Consider the following 14,141-nt stretch of genomic DNA (forward strand, 5'->3'; position numbering starts at 1 on the left):
TTTACTCAGCAACATCCAGCCTGTAAATTATTTCAGGTGCTAATTTTTTTGGGGGGTACGGCAGCAGTGGCTCAAGTGGTTACAGCAATAGGGAGGGTCATGCAGGGTGGCGCGATCCCAGGCTTGACGCCCCCCCCAGTCTAGGTTAGGAAGGCGAGAATCAGTGAGGGGTCCCCCACTCTGATCACTATGCAGCAGCCCCTGCTTTCTATAATTTATCACAGGCCCGTGGGTGACCATGCTTCTAAGAGTGAGAATCAAAACTGGGCTTTTTAGTGGAAGAGATTAGGAGGAGGTCCAGCTCTCCAGATCAGATAGGGCCTCTTGCAGCAAGTCTCTATTGATGCTACTCCATCGTCCGGAGCCTGCAGCGAAGATTCACCAGACTGATACCTGGGATGGCAGGAATGATGTATGAGGAGAGATTGGGTCGATTAGGCTTATATTCGCTAGAGTTTAGAAGAATGAGAGGATATCTCATTGAAACTTATGAAATTCTAACAGGACTAGACAGACTAGATGCAGGAAGGATGTTTCTGATGGTCGGGGAGTCCAGAACCAGGGGTCACAGTCTAAGGATAAGGGCTAAGCCATTTAGGACTGAGGTGAGGAGGAATTTCTTCACCCAGAGAGTGGTGAACCTGTGGAATTCTCTACCACACAAGGCAGTTGAGGCCAATTCATTAAATATATTCAAGAAGGAGTTAGATATATTTCTTAAGGCTAAAAGGATCAAGGGATATGGGGAGAAGGCAGGGACAGGGTACTGAATTTGGACGATCAGCCACGATCTCATTAAATGGCGGAGCAGGCTCGAGGGGCTGAATGGCCTACTCCTGCTCCTATCTTCTATGTTTCTATGTTTCTATTCTTCTGAAAGGCAGCTGCCTCCTCTTGCATTTTCTTGAAAGTGAATTTGACAGCACTACACGGACAATCTCCCACAGAGGCATAATGGAGACTGCTCAGCACCTGCTGGAGCGCAGGGGATTGTGGCGTCTGATCCACGGATGAAAAAGTTTTCACCTATAATTAAATACATGAAAGTCAATTCACAATATCAATTTGTTCATAATTCACAACATAAAAGACGCAGTATAAATAGAACAGATTGGATGCTGGTAATGAAATAAACAATTGGTGACGTTTATCTTTCATTCTGTTTTGTAAAATACAGGAGGTTTTAAATATATTGGGGGTAATTTTGACTTTGGGCAATATTGAAAAATGTCGATTCAGCCGCCTGGTATACGTCTCTCCCCATTGTCATATCGATTGAAGTCAATGGATAGGAGAATGAAATAAAAACACCATCAATTGTTTATTTCACTACAAGCATCCAATCTGTTCTATTTATACTGCATCTTTTATGTTGTAAATGATAGAGTCATAGAAACTTACGGCACAGAAGGAGGCCATTTGACCCAGCATGTCTGTGTCGGCCGACAACGAGCTATCCAGCCTAATCCCACTTTCCATCTCTTGGTCCGCAGCCCTGTAGGTTACGGTAATTCAAGTGCATATCCAAGTACTTTTTACATGAGGTGAGGGTTTCTGCCTCTACCACCCTTTCAGGCAGTGAGTCCCAGACCCCCACCACCCTCTGGGTGAAAATAGTTCTCCTCAACTCCCCTCTAATCCTTCTACCAATTACTTTAAATCTCTGCCCCCTAGTTATTGACCTCTCTGCTAGGGGAAATAGGTCCTTCCTGTCCACTCTATCTAGGCCCCTCATAATTTTAAACACCTCAATCAAGTCTCCCCTCAGCCTCCTCTGTTCCAAAGAAAACAACCCCAGCCTATCCAATCTTTCCTCATAGCTAAAATTCTCCAGTCCTGGAGACCAAATTATGAACAAATCCATATTATGAATTAGCTTTCATGTATTTAATTACAGGCGAAATCTTTTTCATCCGTGGATCAGAAGTCACAATCCCTTGAGGTATCACCAGGTCTATCGCCCAAAAGTCAAAATTACCCCCGTTGGCTCTTTGGCTCTATTGCTTTCATCCATTTAAATGAGGTCTGAAATTAATTATTCTTGATGATTGTCTGTGCTGAAGGTTACCCTAAGGATCAAAATTAAGTCAAGACATTGGAGACTTAAAACATATTTCAATGGAAAATGTATTGTGCTTCGAAACCCCTGTCCCCCCCCCAAATGACTTTAACTCAGGGTCACAAGATCTGTTTGGGTGAAGAAGGCCCTTCAGCACGTTTGATTTCGCCTTTTCATTCTTCTCTTCTTCTTAGGCAGTCCCACGGAACCGAGGATGACTTGCTTCCACATTAAAAATGAGTTCTCAGGTGACTGATGAGTCCAATGCGGGACCTACAGTCTCTGTCACAGGTGGGGCAGATGATGGTTGAAAGGGCGGGTGGGTGGGGTGCTTGGGTTGACGTGCGCTCCTTGCGCTGCCTGCGCTTGGCTTCCGCTTGCTCCCGGCAAAGAAACTCGAGGTGTTCGGCGCCTTCCCGGATGCTTCTCCTCCACTTTGTGCGGTCTTGGGCCAGGGATTCCCAGGTGTCGGCGGGGATGTTACACTTTTTCAAGGAGGCTTTGAGGGTGTCCTTGAAGCGTTTCCTCTGCCCACCTGGGGCTCTCTTGCTGTGTCGGAGCTCCGAGTAGGGCGCTTGTTTTGGGAGTCTCGTATCAGGCATGCGGACAATGTGATCCGTCCATCAGAGCTGATTGAGCGTGGTCAAAGCTTCGATACTGGGGATGTTGGCCTGAGCAAGAACACATGTGACACAAGTGTAGGCGGCTATAGTGTTTAGTGTACGAACATTACCAATTGGATGTTCTACCTCTGTGTGGGATCAATCTGTTTTTGTCAGATGGATCAAAAGACAATGGAATTCCTAACTTTAGTTCAGTTTGCACCCCCCCCACTTCCATTAATATAATATTAACTTTTCATTACAGTAGGGGAGTCATACAAGCCGGCAAGATCCCAGGCTGGATCCCAAGCCTGGTTTGCGAAGGTGAAAAAATCAGACAGGGTTCCCTCTCTGATCATTATGTAGCAGCTTTGGCTTTCTTCGATTTAAAGTTTCATCTGAAGGCTGGCACATCTGTGAGCGCAGACTCCCTCAGTATTGCACGGAAGCTCAGCCCAGGTTACCTGCTGTCAAAGGTCAAAAGTTCCACCAGAGACGGCAGAAATGAGATTTCTAAAAGCCAATACAGGCGAAATGCTCCAGTGCACATTATTGATTTTAGGCTATGACTGAGGGTATAACCTTTTATTGCATCGCACATGTAAAGCTCCTCTCCTTCAAAACACCACCCTCTGGTATTGCGATTGTAAAGTTGTAAAGTACCTATATATTGCAAAAATTTCAATTTTGCGTTAGATTATTATAGGAGTGCTCTAATGTATCAAAAGCAGCTCCTCTGAATCACACGAATGTGGAGGTAGAACTTCGGATTGACAAAGTCCACATCCGGACATATAACACGAGTGTAGGCGGGAATAGTGTTTAGTGTGCGAACACCACCAATTGGACGTTCTACCTCTGTCTGGGATCAATCTGTTTTTGTCAGGTGGCTCAAAAGACAATGGAATTCCTATCTTTAGTGCAGTTTGCACCCCCCCCCACTTCCATTAATATAATATTAACCTGCTAATAAAGTAAGAAGGATCCAAATGACTTGCTGATGGCCAGATTAATTCACAACAGGAAAAAAAATTGACCACATGAGCATTGATACACAAGAGGCCATTTTAACTATCAGGCCATCAGGCTGGCGGAGTGTGCGGGGGTGGGGGCGGGGGCAGTTAAAATGGAGCGTGGGGACTTACCCACTCCTTTCCCGCTCTGATCTGGCCGACTGCAATTTAAATTGCACCCGCTCCAAGCCAGCGAGGTCCTCTTTACATATGCAAATCGGGCTCCAATGACATCATTCCCTGTTCCGTAAGAATCCTGCATCAATCCGCCCCTGGATGATTACACCACGTTGCAGGAAGGAGAATGGGATAGTCCTTGTGATAAATCAGTCCCTGTAGTGAGTGCATTTTCACAGGAAAAGCAAGTAGGAGATAAATTTATCTTCCAGCATGTTATTAGGGTAATGTGTCATGTTTGTCTATACTGCAGAGATCCAGCAATGATAAGAACAAAAGAACATAAGAACATAAGAAATAGGAGCAGGAATCGGCCATACGGCCCCTCGAGCCTGCTCCGCCATTCGATAAGAGCATGGCTGATCTTCGACCTCAACTCCACTTTCCCACTCGATCCCCATATTCCTTGATTCCTTTAGAGGCCAAAAAATCTATCTATCTCAGCCTTGAATATACTCAACGATTCAGCATCCACAGCCCTCTGGGGTAGAGAATTCTAAAGAGTCACAACCCTCTGAGTGAAGAAATTCCTCCTCATCTCAGTCCTAAATGGCCGACCCCTTATCCTGAGACTGTGACCCCTAGTTCTAGACTCTCCAGCCAGGGGAAAAAACCTCTCAGCATCTACTCTGTCAAGCTTCATCAGAATCTATTCGGGGAGAAATTTGTGTGTTTAGAGCCATTCAGAGCTCTACTGCCAGCTGATGGTGGTTCCAGCGCCGCATGCCATATCTGTCTTGCCGGTAGCACTGCCGGTAAACTCGATCGCCAGGGACATCGCAATCACAGAGATCATGACGTCAGTGATTGCGCATCGCTCACTTGATGCCCGATCTCCCAACTTTGTTTTGGCCATTGGACTTACCGGCTGGAGAAAGCAAGGACAGGTTGAGGTGGCGTGCAGCAACAGGAAACTGGCTCCAGCGATGCTATTTAAAGGGATCATCACCAATCACTTGCCCCTGACAGGGTTTTGAAGTTTGAGTGGCTGTGAGCTACTTCCTGCTACTGCAAGAGTTTTCTTTAGTCATTTCAAGGTCATTTGGTATCAGGGAGTGTTCTGGCAAGTACAAAACTCCCTCATTATCTTTGAAACGCTTCAAAACTACAACACTTGCTAAAAGTCATGGGGGCTATATTGGCAGTCGACCTCACCCTCCAGGATCTATGGCGGAGGGAGCGGAGGCAGCGAGAAAGACCGGAACATGTGTGCAGAGGGAGGAGGAAGGCCATCAGGGTTCTCAACAGGAGGCCTGACCCTCTGAGGGTCTTCTGACTGCACTTCTCCTACCTTCAATTAAGTGAGGAGCAGTGTATTAGGAGGCTTCGCTTCACCAAGGGGGTGGTCACAGAACTCTGCCACCTCCTCTGTGCAGAGCCCTATGCAAAGTTGGAGGCGGACTTCTCCACGGTCCTTGCCATTGCTGAGAGGCTCTCTGGCAGCCTTTTCATTGCACCTATGATTTCTGTGTGCATGCCCATTACCCTTCTTCTAAATGTTTCCCCATCGAGGTCCTCACCTGAGTCCTGTGCAGCAGAACTCGCCCGCGAACTCGCCCTCTGGGGAGCTGGCCCCTGAGCTACCCTTTCCCCCTGGCCTTGCTGCAGCTCGCTCATGCCCAGTGCTTCACCCTGTGCAGATCCCGCTACTACACTAGCCTCTAAAGAATGTGTAGAGCCAGTATCTGAGCTGGTGTCTGCGGGTGAGACATGCAGTGATGCGATGTGTTCTTCCTCCTCCTCTTCTCCCCCCTCGCTTTCTACGGTGCCCTCAGGGACAGGCTGCTCAGATGCTTGCTGATTATCTGAAAGTAGAAAGGCTCAACAGTTGGGCTATGGTGAGGGCAGGGGGCGCAGGAAGGGAGAAAGGCATGCATACAGCATGAGTAGCTTGAAAATGAGAAAAGATTGTGGGCTGAGGGGGAAGTGGGATGTGAGAAGGAATAGGAATGAAGATACCGTTGTTGTCCCCAAGGGGGTCAAAGTCGCCGGTGACCACGGTTTACACGACCTGATGCCCAATGATCTCCAGCACTCTACTCTCCAGCTGGCTCAGCCGTTCAATGTGGGCTTGGCCCCCGCCTGTCCACTCCTGCTCCCTCTGGTTGTGAGCCACCTTGGCCTGCAAGAAAAAGGAAAGAGTGTGAGTGAGTGTGGAGCAATGTGTTTGGGTGATGTGCCTGCCATAGCTGAATAGCTGTCATTGTGTGCAAGGTGTGAGATGAGGATGTGAGTATTGCTAGGTAGAGACTGTTGGTGTGTGAGTGCTAGGGGTGTGGTGCATTGAGCAGTGTGTGAAGCTTGTGGTACAGATGTTGGTATGTAGTATTTGTTGTAGCCTTCACTCACCCTGACCACCTGAATTAGGTCATTAAACTTCTTCCTTCGCTGGGTGTAGGTCCTGGGGACCACAGTGCTACCCATCACGTGTTATGCCACCTCCCTCCACATAGTGTGGGACAGGACCACCCACTTTCTCTTGACCGCGAAAACCAAAGCCTCCAAATCTTCATCAGAGAACCTCCAGGCTCTCTCCCTGGGGCGATGATCTGCCACACGATTGGGTATTAACTATTCCTTCTCCTTGTCCTTCTGTTTAGTATTGTTGGGGCAGCTGCACACCCAACAATGATGAGAACGAGGTGCTGCAGCATCAATGAACCTCCCCTTTAAATAGTGAAAAAAGCCTGTGGCAATCATGACTTGTAGTTAGACTGCCCCCGATATTGGCCCAGCTTTTCAGTGTAACGCCAATGAGCTTAGGTTTTTGGACTAGAATCATGACTGCAATCATTTTAATAAGGAGTGAGCATGAATTTTGCGTGCATTCTAGACAATTTTCAGGTGGTGCTACTTAACCATTTTTAGTCTAACCACTGCCCATTTCTTGGCTATAACGAATTTCTAGCCCATGTTTCAATGAGATCACCTCTCATTCTTCTAAACTCAAGAGAGTATAGGCCCATTCTATTCAATCTCTCCTCACAGAAACATAGAAATATAGGAGCAGGAGTCGGCCATTCGGCCCTTCGAGCCTGCTCCGCCATTCAATATGATCATGGCTGATCCTCTATCTCAATACCATATTCCCGCTCTCTCCCCATACCCCTTAACGCCTTTTGTGTCTAGAAATCTATCTATTGCCTTTTTTAATATATTCAGTGACTTGGCCTCCACGGCCTTCTGTGGTAGAGAATTCCACGGGTTCACCGCCCTCTGAGTGAAGAAATTTCTCCTCATCTCAGTCCTAAATGTCCTACCCTGTATCCTGAGACTGTGACCCCTCGTTCTAGAGCCCCCAGCCAGGGGAAACATCCTCCCTGCATCCAGTCTGTCTAGCCCTGTCAGAATTTTATACATTTCAATGAGATCCCCTCTCATTGTTCTAAACTCTAGTGAATACAGGCCTAGTTGACACAATCTCTCCTCATATGACAGTCCCGCCATCCCAGGAATCAGTCTGGTGAACCTTCGCTGCACTCCCTCTATGGTCAAAACTGCACACAGTACTCCAGGTGTGGTCTCACCAAGGCCCTGTATAACTGTAGTAAGACATCCTTGCTCCTGCACTCAAATCCTCTTGCAATGAAGGCCAACATACCATAGGACAACCCTCTTATCCCAGGAACCAATTTAGTGAACATTTGTTGCACCTCCTCTAAGGCAAGTATATCCTTCCTTAGGTATGGGGACCAAAACTGCAGCAAGACTTCCTTACTCTTGTACTCCAACCCCCTTGCATTTGCTTTCCTAATTGCTTGTTGTACCTGCATGTAACTTTCTGTGTTTCGTGTACAAGGACACCCAAATCCCTCTGAACATCAACATTTAAGAGTTTCTCACCATTTAAAAACATTCTGTTTTTCTATTCTCCCTACCAAAGTGAATAACCTCACATTTCCCCACATTATACTCCATCTGCCACTTTCTTGCCCACTCACTTAACCTGTCTATATCCCTTTGCAGGCTCTTTCACAGCTTACTTTCCCACCTAGCTTTGTATCATCTGCAAACTTGGATACATTACACTCAATCCCTTCATCTAAGTCATTAATATAGATTGTAAATAGCTGAGGCCCAAGCACTGATACTTGCGGTACCCCACTAGTTACAGTCTGCCAACCTCAAAATGACCCGTTTATCCCTACTCTCTGTTTTCTGTCCGTTAACCAAGCCTCTATAATACCCCTAACCCCATGAGTCCTTATCTTGTGTAACAACCTTTTATGTGGCACCTTATCGAATGCCTTTTGGAAATCAAAATATACTACATCCACTGGTTCCCCTTTATCTACCTTGCTAGTTATATCCTCAGAAAACTGTAATAGATTTGATAGGCACAATTTCCCTTTTCATAGAACTATTCTGCAGGGATCCAGCCATGACAACTGACATGATTGAAACTGGACTTGTCAAAATGCCAATGCCTGTACAAGCCAGCAATGGAGCACCAATGCTCAAAGCAGACCTTATGTTTTTACAGATGGGATTGCAACCAAAATTTTGGCTTCACGTTCCGAATCGTGCAAAAAGCATAGAATGGGTGGGGGGGGAGATTGGAAAGAGAACCCGCTGAGGGGGAAAGATTCTGTTGAAAGCGAAAGAAGAGAGAGAGAGAGCAAAAGAGAGAGACATTGCTGAGAGAAAGATCTTGTTGTGTGCGGAAGACCGAGAGTGCACAAAGAGAAAAGAAAGACTTGCATTTATATAGCGCCTTTCACGGCCACCGGATATCTCAAAGCACTTTACAGCCAATGAAGTATTTTTGAAGTGGAGTCACTGTCGTACTGTAGGAAACACAGCAGCCAATTTGCACACAGCAAGGTCCCACAAACAGCAATGTGATAATGACCAGATAATCTGTTTTTTTGTTATGTTGGTTGAGGGATAAATATTGGCCAGGGCACCGGGGATAACTCCCCTGCTCTTCTTCAAAATAAGTGCCATGGGATCCTTTACAGCCACCTGAGAGAGCGCAGATGGGGCCGATGGAACGTTTCACCCGAAAGACATTACCTCTGACAGTGCAGCACTCCCTCAGCACTGCACTGCAGTATCAGCCTAGCTTTATGCTCTCAAGTCCCTGGAGTAGGACTTGAACCCACAAACTTCTGACTCAGAGGCGAGTGTGCTACCAACTGAGCCACAGCTGACACTAGAGAGAGAGAGAAAACCTTGTTTCACAGGATGGGGCTTCCCTGGTTGTGCGGAGATGAGGAGGGAGGGTTCCTGTTGAGGTTTAGTGGTGAAACATTGCATTCTCCAAGCCACTGTGAGCAGCCGCACAGGAGATCAGGAGGAAAGGAAACGAGGAGGAGAAATTTTGACCTGGTAAAATACGACTCCCGTGTATGAAAGTAACCTGTCATTATGGTATTATTATTTCCTCGTACTTCATTGGTTGTAAAGTGCTTTGGGACTCCAGCGTTTGTCAAAGGCGCTATATAAATGCAAGTTTCTCTTTCTTCTACTCTGATTTTTGCCCTTCCAATTGTAAATGAGAGTTCGTTCATCCGACGCAACAGAGCCAGTTTATCCGTCTATATTCCCAATGGAAATTAAGATGTATATTTTTTGGGGGACAATGTCAGAGCTCTTATCTTTACCTGGCTCCTGTGCTGTCATTTGATACACGCGCCCTACCCTTGCACATCCCACACCTTCTAATTCAAGCCTCTTTTTGTACTAGCCAGTGCTGATACTGCAGGGGCCATATATCAAATCAGACAAAGGAAGCCTTTGAGAACAATAATTGCTGAGTTGGCAGAGATATAGTTTGAAGGTATATAGTAAAACGTGAGGCGAAGGTAAAGTATCAACCAGCCAGTGACCAAATGAGATTTAATTGCTTAAAACTGCAAACATTTCCCTGAAGCCTATTCTTTGCCAATTTTATGAAGATCCCTGATTTATTTTACTTTTCATAACTTTTATATAAATTGGAATGATTTTGAACCATGTGTATAGGGCTGTAGAATGCAGGTACTCTAAAGGGTGAGAATAATTGAAATACATACATACTGCAATTATATAGGGCCCTGGTGAGACCACACCTGGAGTATTGTGTACAGTCGTGGTCTCCTTACCTAAGGAAGGATATACTTGCCATAGAGAGAGTGCAATGAAGGTTCACCAGACTGGTTCCTGGGATGGGGGGATTGTCCTATGAGGAGAGATTGAGTAGTCTTGGCCCATATTCTCTAGAGTTTAGAAGAATGAGAGGTGATCTCATTGAAACATACAAAATTCTTACAGGGCTTGACAGGGTAGATGCAGGGAGGATGATTCCCATGGCTGGGAGTCTAGAGCCAGGGGTCACAGTCTCAGAATAAGGGGTCGGCCATTTAGGACTGAGATGAGGAGAAATTTCTTCACTCAGAGGGTGGTGAATCTTTGGAATTCTCTACCCCAGAGGGCTGTGAGGGGGAAAAATTGGGTCGCGCCCACTTTGGGGCGTTAACTTTGTTGGGGCACTACTTTTAGCGCCCTGAAAAAGTTAGCGCCCCTGCACCCAAAATTCACCAGAAGTGCCCCAAAAGGGCGGCGGGGCGCTACTGGGAGCAGCCGGAGCGCAGCCAGCACTCCGTTGGGGGGGGGGGGTGCTGCTCAGAAGGCCGGGGACAAAGTGGGCAGGTGCTGACAGGCGGCCAGCAACAAAAATTTGCGCCGCCCCGGCCGCAGGTATGCCTCTCTGAACCCGTCGGACATAGCGTCTGGCGGCAAGTCAGGGGGCGCTACCGAAGATCGCAGCTGGGGCACGAGTGGGACGCTGCACACAGCAATGATGTCATCGCCGGTGGCGCAGTGCCGCGGGGCGCTAACGGTTACCGCTGCCGCTAACCTCCTGCTGAATTCCGGGGGAGGCGTTAGCGGTGCCGCACCCAGGCGCTAGTTGCTTTGCGCCCCGTTAGCGCCCTCTTAGGGTGCTAACGGGAGGTGCAAATCAACCAAATTTTTCCCCCTCAGTCTTTTGAGTATATTCAAGACAGAGATCGATAGATTTTTGGATTTTAAGGGAATCAAGGAATATGAGGATAGTGCAGGAAAATGGAGATGAGGTAGAAGATCAGCCATGACCTTATTGAATGGCGGAGCAGGCTCGAGGGGCCAAATGGCCTACTCCTGCTCCTATTTCTTATGTCCTATTTCTTATGTTCTTATAATCTAACTCAATAAGTAATAGAGGTAACATGGTCAGAGGTGGCATCTTTCGGATGCGACATTAATCCGAGGCCCCATCTGTCATTCCAGGTGAACATAAAAAGTCCCATGGCACTATTTTGATGAAGACCCGGGGAGTTTTCACCGGTGTCTGGCCAATATTCATCCCTCAACCAACATCACTAGAAACAGATTATCTGCCGCGTTTCATACATTACAACAGTGACTACTCTTCAAAAGTACTTCATTAGCTGTATAGCGCTTTGGGTCATCCTGAGGCCCTAAAAGGCACTCTATAAATACAAGACCTTTCTTTCTTTATGCGATACATAATTGCTCCCTTACTTACTCACAGTTCCATAGATTTCTTGATATCTTACCAGCAGCCCATCAATGACTAATGCCACCTTAATGGGAGACACACTTCTGGTACCAAGAGCTAGCACCAGATATTCTCCATTGCCTGGAATCTCCACGGGGGTTCTAGTGATCTCCCGCCATAACTTCAGTGGAAACCCCCCTGGACAGACGGCGTAAATGCTCATTTTTCATCCGTTTAACGCTGTTGCTCCAGGGATTCCACCGATCTGCTGCCAAAGTTTTGCTGGGGGATCGGGAAAGAACCTCCGGAAATTCTCCCTCCATTTGTGCACGGAAGGTTCCGAAACAAATTGGCCCCGACTTTTTTCGGGGTTCTCCCGATATCTGTCATGCATTCGTCAGAAGATCGACGGGACCCTCGGTGAAATGGCATAAGCAGCTGTTTTTAGCCGTTTACGCCGTTTCTCTGGGCTTTCTGCCGATCGCTTACTGGAGAAATTCCAGGCGAACGTAATGACTTTGTTAGGGAAAGAAAGAAAGACATGCATTTATATAGCGCCTTTCACGACCACTGGACATCCCAAAGCACTTTACAGCCAATGTAGTACTTTTTGAAGTGGAGTCACTGTTGTAATGTGGGAAACCCGGCAGCCAATTTGCACACAGCAAGCTCCCACAAACAGCAATGTGATAATGACCAGATAATCTGTTTTAATGATGTTGATTGAGGGATAAATATTGACCAGGACACCGGGGATAACTCCCCTGCTTGTCTTCGAAATAGTGCCATGGGATCTTTTACATCCACCTGAGAGGGCAGACGGGGTCTCGGTTTAACATCTCATCTGAAAGACGGCACCTCTGACAGTGCAGCACTCCCTCAGCACTGCACTGGAGTGTCAGCCTAGATTTAGTTGCTCAAGTCCCTGGAGTGGGACTTAAACCCACAACCTTCTGACTCAGAGGCGAATGTGCTCCCAACTGAGCCACAGCTGACACTGCAATGGATGTTTTTACTTATAAGTTCATAATGTTTTTTCAATGTAATAGGATTCAAAGGCATTTATTGGCTTTCATAGAAATTAAGCATTCAATGATAACTATTATTAATAACATTTACCCATATATAATGATAACCATTATTAATAACATTTACCCATATACAATGATAACCATTATTAATAACATTTACCCATATACAATGATAACCATTATTAATAACATGTATCTATATACAATGATAACTATTATTAATAACATTTACCTATATATAATGATAACCATTATTAATAACATGTATCTATATACAATGATAACTATTATTAATAACATTTACCCATATATAATGATCCATTATTAATAACATTTACCCATATACAATAACCATTATTAATAACATTTAGCCATATACAATGATAACCATTATTAATAACATGTATCTATATACAATGATAACCATTATTAATAACATTTAGCCATATACAATAATAACCATTACTAATAATGATTACACATATACTCAGTTTCACATTTATGATGCAATGTACTGGAGAATTTACCAAATCACAAGTTTCGACCTCGAAGATTTATTGGCTGATTAGGCAGTCAAACTCTAAAATATCTGCTCTAACACCCCTTTTTAATATATTTTTTCTTTAGTGCAGATTCATATGCTATCAAAGGATGACCTCATCCCGTTATTCGATTGATGAAATTTAGTTTTAACAAGAAGGCTTCTCGTACACCTTATCAAGGCTTTATCTTCATCATATTCCTTAACCATGTTCCCGGAGGAGTCGCTATCTAAAGCCATAGCTTCTCGACTTGATGGTCAAAATATGTCCATAGATATCTCATTGCTGAGAGATCTATGGTAACTCACAAGGTTGAGCAAACAAAAACAGTTTGTGGCCTCTGCTGTCCTGTCTTTGCTTTTCATTTCACTGATAATGAAACTCAAACCGACATTTCCAGCCTTCTTACAAAAACTTACTTAACAGGCAAAAGCTAGTTGAGCAGGTTGGGCCGAGACTCATTGGAGTTTAGAAGAATGAGAGGTGATCTTATTGAAACATATAAGATTCTGAAGGGGCTTGACAGGGTAGATGCTGAGAGGATGTTTCCCCTTGTGGGGGAATCTAGAACGAGGGGGCATAATTTCAGAATAAGGGGGCACCCTTTTAAATCAGAAATGAGGAGGAATTTCTTCTCTCAGAGGGTCGTGAATCTTTGGAATTCTCTTCCCCAGAGAGCTGTGGAGGCCGGGTCTTTGAATATATTTAAGGTGGAGGTAGACAGATTTTTGAATGATGAGGGAGTCGAGGGTTATGGGGAGCGGGCAGGGAAGTGGAGTTGTAAGATTCGCGAAATTTTTCATTAAATAATCACGTAGGGAAGTAGGGTTAATAAAACAGCTTTATTGACCAAAAGAAGCTTATACAGAGAAACCTTTGATAAAAGGGCACACAAAATGGCCGCCAGACCTCGTGACCAGCTTCTGGGACCATTTGAATTTCTGTTACTGCAAGCCAGACAGGCTTGTGGATTGAAGGCATTAAAAGCCTGCGAAAACCAGTTTCGGGAAGCCGAAACTCATGGAACTGAGCATACATATTGATTAGATTATAAGTACAGGACAGATTTGGGTGACAGGATGAGACCCATCAAGAAATGGGCGGACAATTGAACGGACGCTTAAACCCATTACACTGTACAAAGAGAAGCCGTTTAACAGCCATCCAGGGCAATCTCCAGACCGATCAATATACAAACCAAGTTACGGTAACAAAGCAAAGACATTATCGGCCC

This window comes from Somniosus microcephalus, chromosome 5 (assembly GCF_052327205.1).
Source record: "Somniosus microcephalus isolate GS21.2 chromosome 5, FLI_Smic_1.0, whole genome shotgun sequence".
NCBI lineage: Eukaryota > Metazoa > Chordata > Chondrichthyes > Squaliformes > Somniosidae > Somniosus > Somniosus microcephalus.